This window comes from Petaurus breviceps, unplaced genomic scaffold, assembly GCF_028583685.1.
Source record: "Petaurus breviceps papuanus isolate PSGF00001 unplaced genomic scaffold, PetGlider_PUasm1.0 187, whole genome shotgun sequence".
NCBI classification, from domain to species: Eukaryota; Metazoa; Chordata; class Mammalia; order Diprotodontia; family Petauridae; genus Petaurus; species Petaurus breviceps.
The window spans coordinates 21,714,987-21,725,739 of NW_027185799.1; the positions used below are offsets into that span (position 1 = coordinate 21,714,987).

The 10,753-nt window shown below is 33.0% G+C and overlaps 1 protein-coding gene across 14 annotated transcripts in view; it reads left to right on the forward strand.

Moving 5' to 3' along the window:
- PTPRD (protein tyrosine phosphatase receptor type D) overlaps window positions 1-10,753 on the forward strand; it is a 2,782,277-nt gene that overhangs the window by 1,305,347 nt on the left and 1,466,177 nt on the right. For all 14 annotated transcript variants that reach the window (XM_069090737.1, XM_069090735.1, XM_069090734.1 and 11 more), the window contains one exon: window positions 1,071-1,119. The gene's annotated coding sequence lies outside the window, so the exon portion shown is untranslated. The remainder of the gene's footprint in view (window positions 1-1,070; window positions 1,120-10,753) is intronic.

The following is a 10,753-nucleotide window of genomic DNA, read 5'->3' on the forward strand; positions in this document are numbered from 1 at the left end:
TAGATAGATAGATAGATAGATAGATAGATAGATAGATAGATAGATAGATAGATAGATAGATAGATAGATAGATAGATAGATAGATGGATAGAGAGAGAGACAGACAGACAGACAGACAGACAGACATAGACATCTGTATGTTATTCAATGCTTTCTTAGGAAAGGATTGGGCCTGTGATATCATTAGTATGTGGAATTCCCAAATGAGTAGACTTCACCTTTGAATGGAAAGTGACACCTTCTTGGCAACTTAGTCTGAAAGAGTTACCTGGAGGTACTTAGGAATTAAATGTTTTACCCATGATCATACTGTTGGTTTGTATAAGAGGTGGTTTGTGAACCTAGGTCTTCCTGGCCTGAGACCAGTTCTCTATCTGGTATTCCACACTGCTTCTCAATGTTTTGTTGGCATTTTAAGTACAAATATAATTGTGCCTAAATACCAGTATAAAAGTAAAATGTAGCAAATACTTCCATCATATTGATAGATTCCATATTCCTTTTTTCCTCCACAAAACATTCTTACAAAGTTGAAAATTAAAAAGAAGGAAAATTCACAGATGTCAATTGGGTTAATTTTTTTTTCAGAGTTACGGATGCCTTTATTTATCTAGCATTCCATGCAGTTTATTTTTTTTCATATATGTGTTTTGTTTTGGTGATTTTATCAGTAAGGGCAAACCACTATTGCAGAAACTCCCTTCATTCACCTAGATCCTCAGTTGGACTACAATTTGGAGTCTTAAATAATCACCTGGAGAAATGAAAGGTTAAATGACTCCCAGGTCACACAACTAGTATGTGTCTGACAGGATTTGTATCTATATCTCCTTTATGGCATAGCCTTCTTTCTATTATTCCCACTTTTTGCTACCTCCTGTGACTCTGATAAGTACCCCAAATTACAATGATTAATACTAAATTGTAATTTTATTTGAGATGATAAATCAGCATTTTCTTAAAACATTCAGTTTTTTTTTGTAGATTAATGTCTAATTTTTACTCATTTTTTTCTATCAAAATGTAACACTATTACTGATCTAGAACACTTCTCATTGTGTTTTTTCTAGGTCTCAGGGTGGAGAACTTTTCATTGAATTTCATACCTGTGAGCACATGGTAAGATAGTTTTACTTTTAATGTGGTATATTAATCTTTTTTACTTGCTTCAATAATGATATTAAAGAATTATTATGTATTTAGTGCTCTATCCTTCAGATAGTTCCAAGGTCTCCCTTATTAGCCTTTTTATAAAAGCTGAGTTTAGTAGTAACTTACATTGCTATGATTCCCATGATGTTTCACAGTGGAAGGGTCAAACTAAAAACAGTGATATTTCCATCAAAAATCTTTATGGTGTGGTTGGGGTGGATTATGATAAAATAGCTATTTAATATAACACTCAATATGTGTTCCATGTGGATTTGAAGGCATGGTTCAGAGAGGTAAAGATTTATGTAACTGAGAAAAGTCCTTTGGACATGAATGACAATTTTATACATTAAATTCTTCATGAGCCCTATTTGATGTCAATGAATAGAGGCAATGAGTTATTGAAAGTAAAACTTATTTTATCACCTGTCAAGATTGATCAAAATAGTGTTCTGCAATGAAAGCTTGATTTTAGAGCTTTTGGGAATTGAAAAGTAAGACAGGTAACTATTGAAATAGAAAAAAAGAATGTGTGTGTGTATATGTGTGTGTGTGTGTGTGTGTGTGTAATATTGATTCCTGCTCAATATATTTTTTTCTTCCAAATAATTTTTAAAAAAGACTTATTTTAAATGCTAAAAAAAATTCACAGCTAGTATTTGATTGCTATGAAATATATCAGATCTATGAATCTTGTGGTTAATTTGTTAAGTATAAAGAAGTTATCACCAAAGTATTTCAGAATGTGTGTAGGTTTCATAAAAGTGGGGTCTTATGATGGATGGATGACATGGTTATGAATAGTCTATAAATGAAAGGACATCTATAATTTCTATAACATAATATGTATCATATATATTATATATATCACATATATATATAATGTAAATAATATATTTCATTTTGTGATGTGACCCCACACATACACACTCCTTTGGACTCTAAAATTAGCATTTGGGTTATTTTGAAATTTAGCCTTCTGTAACTTTGATATTTCATCTACTGGTTATATTAAACAGCAGTCCTTATATGGTTTGGGGTGTAATGATGTTTCATAAACTTTTGGAAGACTCAATATAGAATCATTCAATAATAATTTAAATACAGTCAAATAATGTTGAAAATATAGCTTGAAAATATTGTATTGCGTTATGAAGGAAAGAAGTACAGACCTATGCTTATGAAACATTAATTTATATCTTTTGTTATAAAGTATTATATAAATTTACTTTTGAGAGACATTCTCCTAGAAAAAAATTTCAGACTGCTAAAATGGCCAAATTTAATCCAGTGTTTTCTTAAACATTTTATTTTAATGTTGTATATCATTCTGCTTTGAAAAATGACTTTTTTTTTTGCTTTTTGGAAGGGTGAATGTAGGGCAATTGGGATCAAGTGACTTTCCCAAGGCCACACAGCTAGTGTGTGTGTGTGTGTGTGTGTGTGTGTGTGTGTGTGAAGTATCTGAGTACATATTTGAACTCAGGTTCCTCTGACTACAGGACTGGCTCTCTATTCACTGCACCATCTAGCCGCCCATGAAGAATAACTTATTAAAAGTTTGGGTGCCTTTTGATAAGCACAGCAATTGTTCAGAGTGATAGAGTTTTAAAGATTAATTTTTAAAATCATAGTAAAATTAGCATTAGAATGAAAAAAATTTTGTAATCTTTATGCAACAACTCCAAAATAGCATTGAAATAATTTTTTTAATAATTTGTATAAGCTGTTTTACATTTATGTCATATGGATTATGAGTATCAGATATTTGAATTACTTGAATTTTTACATATACCTTTTAACTATAGAACTAAGTGAATATTCCATTTTTATTTGAAAGATATGAAAACTAGTTCCTTTGTACATCCTTAAGTGAATGAGAAACCTAACAATAAAACAGCCTCATATCAACAGTGTTACTCTGCTGGGTTAAAATTTCATCATTAAACTACATGATATAGTTATGAATTTCTATACTGCTTTCTTATATAGTGTTCAGACATATACTTTTATAAATATTCATATGATATTAATTGAAATGACAAAAAGCATTATATCTATGGCCTTTTACTTGCATTTTAATTTGCAAACTTAAAAAAAAACTTTAATGCTTAGCATGTTTGTTGTGACTGACAGGAAATGTTTTGTCATTATCAGCAAATCAGCCCTTACCCATAAAAGAAGTATTTTACATAGTTGTATCTGTATATATGTGTATTTCCAATGGCGCATCCCCTACTAGTGAGTATTCATCTTTCCACACAATATGTATATTTTATCTGTGAAGCTTTGGATATCATTTAAATGCCTTTGCCTTTTCTAGTAATACATGAAATTGTTCAGAAGGTGAAATATCATGGAACATAATCATCATATTCTAATAAGAAATTCAATAGCTTAAAACCCCTTTTACAATCTAATATGTTATGTAAATGGACAGGCACTTTGATTCATGAAATCCTGAATCTAAGCCTTTATGGTATATTGGGGAGTATTTATGAAAATATTACAAAGTCAATATATTGGCTTCATTCAGTCAAATGGTATACATCAGCAAGTTACATGACATCTTGTTTTTTAAATATGTTGGACAATGTGGATATATTCCATCCAAATGCAATGATTTCATTATGTTTCCCATATTTGCAGTTATAGGAAAAATCATGAGAACCTTTTTTTGTCATATGATGTTCATCACAGGACAGGTTAAATTTTCAATTGAATAAAAACCTGGGTAGCATTTCATTTGGACCCATGTGAGCTGTGTGGCAATAATTTGTCTCTTCCTTTTTTAAGAGCCCAAGAGATAAAAGAGCATATACTAACTAACAGTAAATTGAGTTAGTTTTGACTTTTATTAAAGCACTGGCTTCTAGAGCCTTTTAAAACCTCAAGCTGAGGCAGGTGAAACTGAAAAAGGTGTCATTAAATAAATGTCATGTGCTCTTAAAAACCCTCAAAAACAAGTAGGGGGTTGATAGATTTACCAAAGTATAAAGTAGGTTAAAGGAATAAAGATATATTTAAAGTTTGTTTTCTGTAAACAAAGAAAATAAAAGATAAACATAATAAATGGAAAGCATCTATTAAACATATAAAACAAAATTAAAGATAATTAATCTAAACAAGTTTAGATCCTTTCAGTTTGACTCAAATGGCAAGATTTAGGGGGTAAAGAATGCAAATTCAATAAAATCAAATTAAAATAAATAGAAACTTTTAGTAGGCTGAAGAAATAATAATTGAATGTAATGATCTAACGGGTACAGTTATTAGAGGGAGAGAAAGAGACAGAGACATAGAGAGAGGGAAAGAGACAGAGACAGAGAAGAGAGTCCTTGAATGCCATACAACTTTATTCTGGCTAGAAGAATAAATAAAATCTTTAAAAATTTTCTTCCAATGGGACAGTTGTATAATTTCATTGAGTCATAGAATCTATGGAATACAACAGAGACATGTAACAAGAATATAGAGGTCAAAGAAAGACATGTATTGTTGCTGGTGCTCAGAGTATGTTAGTTACAATAAATCTTCCATCAAGTATGGCACGTGGATGCCAGGGGCAATAGAAGCTTGGTTTTTAAGTTTCCAAAGGGCAGAGTTTTCAGTGGAAGTCAGTCTTGACTGGAACTCTACCAAGAGCATTGAGGTTGTCTCAGTAGAGATTGAGGCAATGGCAATTTCAGGGATGGGGAACCTACAGTCTTGAGAACACATATAGCCTTCTAGATCTTTGGATGCAGCCTTTTGACTGTGTCCAAGTTTTAGAGAAAAACTGCTTTTATTAAGGGTATTTGTTCTGCAAGTTTGGATTCAGTTAAAGGGCCACATTTGAGGACCTAGAGGGCCACATATGATCTTGAGGCCTCAGGTTCCCCACCCCTATATATGGCCTTTTTTACATATAATCTCCCTAGTGAAGAGAGAATAGATATCACTTTAAAAACACAGGATAAAGAAACAAACCTCTCAAAAAATTAACATTTATTAAGCACTTGAAATATATGAAGTGATGGGTCCTGGAACAGATAAAATGGTAAATGAGATATGATACTTGTTCTCAACAAGCTTCAAATTTCAAACTCTGAATGATGTCAGAGGAAGAAGAAGAGCTAGAGGAAATTCCTTCAAACCAACCAACAGAGGTTGAAAAGATATGCGGTCTTATGCCCTGTAATCTTTAAGAAATGAGTTAAGGGGAATGCCAGGTTAGGGTATATAACCAAAATTAACAAGGAAAGATTGTTAGGAAGGTTTGAGAGAGAAGGGCCTGAAATATTCAAGGGTCTAGGAACAATAATTACCATGCCGGGGAATGGAGAAGATGAACTTGAGAGACTCTAAAAAATGAAGGATGGTATTCAGTTATAGAAGAGTGCCTAGGATAAGTACCCATTCTCATTTTATACTTTTAGAATTATTTGCTAATAGTGTCATTGTTGAGCCTCTGGCTAAATATATTTCCTTTGTTTTCACAACAGATGACAGTAACAGATCTAAGGGATGGGGAAGTTGAACTAAAATAATGTGGTTTTGTCAAATCAAATCTATTAGCAAAAGATAGAGAACTGAGGTTACACTTAGTTATCTGATTTTGGCACAAGATTGAAGATAGAATTTCACTTGGGCTGAAGAAGGAATAGGACTGCAGAAAAAGAAGGCTTCATTCCCTATACATTATCCTAGAACCAAAAAATGTTTGTAAATTTCTTTCTTTTCCATTTGTTTCTGACTGTATGGTTCTTATAAGTTTCCTAATTTACATACACACACCACATAAACACACAGACATACACATACACATCCTTTAAAACACTGAACAGCATGTGAGACAGAATTTGATGGTGGGTGGTTAGAGGAGGAAAAAGTTAGTTTATCCTTTCACAAATATATCTTACACTGGAGAAATTCAGTGCAGATATTGGAATAGGTTCTGGGATGTTGTGGAAGAGAAGAGTTAACTTCAAGGACTGCATTTTGAGATGGAGTAGTAGGCTTAAATCCATGGCACCAAATACCTAATTTTGTATTAATATTTAGTGGCATCAATTTGGTTATCACAATTTGATTGTAACCAATTCTGAACTAGCTAATCAAATGATATCAACCTACAAATGTTTTTTCTATGAACTTCCATGTTTATTGCTATTGTCTATTCCATTTACTTTAAGAATTACTCTATGTTTAATGCTCCATTCCTCAGACAATTTCAAGGTCTCTCTTATTAGCTTATTATATTCTTATTCCACTTATTTTCTTATTATTCCACTTATCTTAAAATTAATTCAACTGGTGAAATGCATTTTTCAATTTTTATAGATAGCAATAATCTATGAATTTGTATATCAGAGTTATTAGGGAAAATCATAATTCCCAATGCTAATGCTGAACTTGAGGGAAATATAGGTCAGTCATAATATAGAGTTGTAGCTGTACAAGTAAATATCTGTAATTGAAATATTATGACATTGACTCTATAGAGCCAGTTTTACCTTAATCAAATACCCAACGGTCTCAATTTCTGGTAAGTTCTTTATCTAAGAATCAAACTATTTAGAAATAGATGGAACATTAGACATCATATAGTTCAGCTTCTTAATTCTACAAATAAGAAAACTGAGGTCCAGGGAAAGTTAGAGACTCCCACAAAATTATGTAGTTAATAAAAAAGCCTAACTATGATATGAAATTGTCTTCTGGCTCCAACATCCTGTGTCCTCAGATTAGATTCAGCATAACTCAATTAAGATGAATAAATATTTATCATGTGCTTGATACAAGTAAGTTACCAAGGAAGAACTGATTTTTTTCATTTAAATTTATTTATTTCCTTTTAGTTTACAACATTCAGTTCCATGATGGAGGAACTGATTCTTGAACTAGGAAATAAATATTTCTGACCTTATTCTTTTTCTTGACAAGCAGAATGGTTGGGTATCACATCTGTATGATTTAAGGAAATGTTTTTCAGGTCTCTGCCTACAACTAATACTACCTTCCCCTTCCCCCACACACACATGCACACATGGCTGCACATATATACCACCATGATCACTAATCAGTAGCATATATTCATCATTTTCCTTGGCATGAAATTTCCACCATTACTTAATAACCTCAATTAAAAAGTTTTCTGTCTGTGGGATTGGATAAGTGGTGCTAATTGCACTGTATATACCATGGTTGAGGGAGATATTGAGTTAACATTCAATGAAGGGACAACTATTAATGTATTGTTTAATTAGGGAACTGCTTATGGTTCTGTGGGGAAGGTTAATCATATTAATCATCTTAAGTCCCTTTATCTTCCTGAAATAGCTATTTCATAATAATTCTACATTATATCACTTTATAGGTTACAAAGTCCTTCCACATTGTGTTTTAGTCAGTTTTAGGAAGCCTGCTTGATTTCACCAGCCTACCTCACATATCATATACTTTGAGTCTCACAACAACACTGCAAGGTAGACAAGATATATATTGTCATAATGATTTCGTTTACTAAGGTCACACAGCCAAAAATGATGGAGCTGAGGCTTAAAACATGGTCTGATGATTCCCACTCCCTATTATATTCAATATGTCATGCTATGTCACTATAAAAATATTTATAGTGTTTCCTTATTATGTATGTGTGTGTGCAGTTGACATATACTTATTATGAAAGTCAACGATATTTTCTCTAACACAGAGGTAAATTCCTTCAACCCTTGGATGGACTTATGATTTCATTGATATGTAGTCATCTTTACCATCACTGCAAATTATAATACATCTACATATTCCCAAGCTGAGTAATTGCTATTCATGTACTCTTAGAGATCCCACACAACTAGTCTATGTACCATTCTGGAGGCCTTCTTGGGTTTGGGTGTTTCATGGGTACTAATTCAGACTCAGAATGTATCACTATTTACCTTCACTCTCACTCCATAGTCAGTCTAATGAATATAGTAAATTAGTGACTAAATTTGAGCACAAAATTTCATTAACAGATAGTATCATTGTAACAGTGACCCTAATTATTGAAATTATATTTATTTTTACTTATGCTTAGTTACTTCTGAATATGCATATGTATACATGTATTTGGGGGTACTGGGAGTCAGACAAGCTCTATTTTTTATTTTGCCTTAAAACTGTGTGACTTGGACATGTTACTTAAACTTTTTAGGTCTGAATTTCTTCAACTATATGAAGAGATGATTGGATTTAGATGATCTCAAGTGCCTCTTTCATCTCCAATGTTCTTTGTTTCATGGCATGACAGAATTGCCTTAAATTATATTTTCACTAATAACAAAATAGACATTCATCAATGCAAAGCTAGGTTCCATGATGTTATTCATTCTTATTTGTGCATGATTTAACATAGGAAAGAATTTAAAATGTTTATATTTGGCTTTCTCTATGACATGATTTAATAGCTAGCATAAAATTTCCTTCTTGCTTCAAATGTTTATGAATTTTCTGTTTGTTATACATGTGCACAATCCCTTAATAGTGTCATAGAATGACTTTATTCAATTGTTTTCTAATGTAAATTTCAAGCATGGCAGGTATAATGTTATAGAAAAGCCTTAGTCTGCAGAATTATTTTGAATACCATTGTGTGTACATTTGTGCATGAAGGAGATGAAGATATAACTAATTTTATTTTTTCACATTGCACCACAGCATGAGTAAAAGGTATAATGTAAATGAAGGATAAAATCCAGTAGATTTGGCTAGACATTGTTGTTCTTTTGATAAGTCAATGAAGGACAAGCTTCAAACTTTACAAAAATTCCTTAGGCAAAACAAAAGTTTCTCCCCCCCCCCCCCAAGGACAAAAGTTGTATTTTTACAGGAACAAAAATAACCTATCCAAAGACTGTCTTTTTCTCAAAAAAAAAATTTAAAAGAAACTCTTTTACTGTTGCATATGACTATGTGCATGAGGCAACAAAGGAATAATTTTATAAAGCAACAGTCTAAAATGAATCAATAGTATACACTAATTATAAATGTGGTCAGCACTAAGCAACTTGTAGACAAAGACAGATACAGTTCATTTAGGACAGGTTGCTAAAGTCAAGTTTTGAGTTGAATTCTTAGCAAAGAAGCTGGGTCTATATTGTCAGGAAAATGGGTTGATGCAGTTGCTTACCTGTATTATTCATATTAGTTAATTATAAGGTCCTATGACTGGGGCTAGTAAGATTAATTTATATGACCAGAAATTCCAAGACGGTCCTTCCAAATAGCATACCCCATGAAATGGAGTAATCAGTGGCTATTGAACCTTAAGAATAGAATCCTTGACAGAAAAAAAAACCCAGAATTCTAAAAAGGGAGAAGGCATTAGGAGGGGAGTACATTTATGCATGGAAGATGTGCAAATGCACTAAAGCCAGAGGTTGATTGCATACTAACTTTACCAAAAATGAGTAGTCCAGTGTTACTCACAGTTTTTGGATGAACAAGTGTGAAATAAGACTGTAAAGGAGTTTGAAGCTGGATTATTAGGGACTGTAAATGGCAGGCCATAATGTTCATAATTTTATCCAAAGGGACTAACTAAAGTTATTGGAGAAGGATGATCACATTTAAATGCCAGACCATGTAGTTTATATTTTATCCAAAGGAAGTAACTAAAGATATTAAAGAAGGGTGATCACAATGTTAGAAAGGTGACCTACATTTTTGTGAATGTGACATTTTTGTGAATGAGAGATTATACAAATGGAGGCTAAAGGCAGATGTACCAATTAAGAAAATTATATGAAAATCATTTACAAAGATAAAGAGGAACTGAACTGCTGTGGTGATAATGTCAGAATAATAACAGTAAGAGGTATTGAAACATTGAATTGATCCAGCTTCACTACTGATTTGGATTAGTGTGGTAAAGGAAAACAAAAGTTTCAAAAACAACTATGAGGAATCTAAATTGGGTAACTGGGAGGAAAAGGTGTCATCAACAGAAACAGGAAACTTCTGGAGGAAAGACAGCTTTATAGGAGAAGAATAATTGATTTCTTGACTTTTGGAATTTTGGGTACTAGCAGGGCATTCAGATAATGCTGTGCATTGGGTAGTTAGATATCTGAGAATTGTATTTAGAAGAGATGAATTTAGGAAAGAGGTAAGACAGGTTGTTTTGGGAGTCATTGATATAGAGGTGATGCATTGAGCACTGAAATCACATAATAAATCACATAATATCCCTTGGGAATAAGGAGGGAGGGAAAGAGAGAGACAGAGAGAGAGAGAGAGAGAGAGAGAGAGAGAGAGAGAGAGAGAGAGAGAGAGAGAGAGAGAGAGAGAGAGAGAGAGAGAGAGAGAGAGACAGAGAGAGAGAGAGACAGAGACAGAGAGAGAGACAGAGACAGAGAGAGAAACAGAGACAGAGACAGAGAGACAGAGAGAGAGACAGAGAGACAGACAGAGAGAGAGACAGAGACAGAGACAGAGAGTCAGAGAGACAGAAAGAAAGAGAGACAGAGAGAGAGAGACAGAGAGAGAGAGAAAGACAGAGAGAGAGACAGAGAGAGAGAGAAGAGAAGATACCAGGACAAAACTCCAGGGAATAGTATCAATTAGGGACAATGAGACC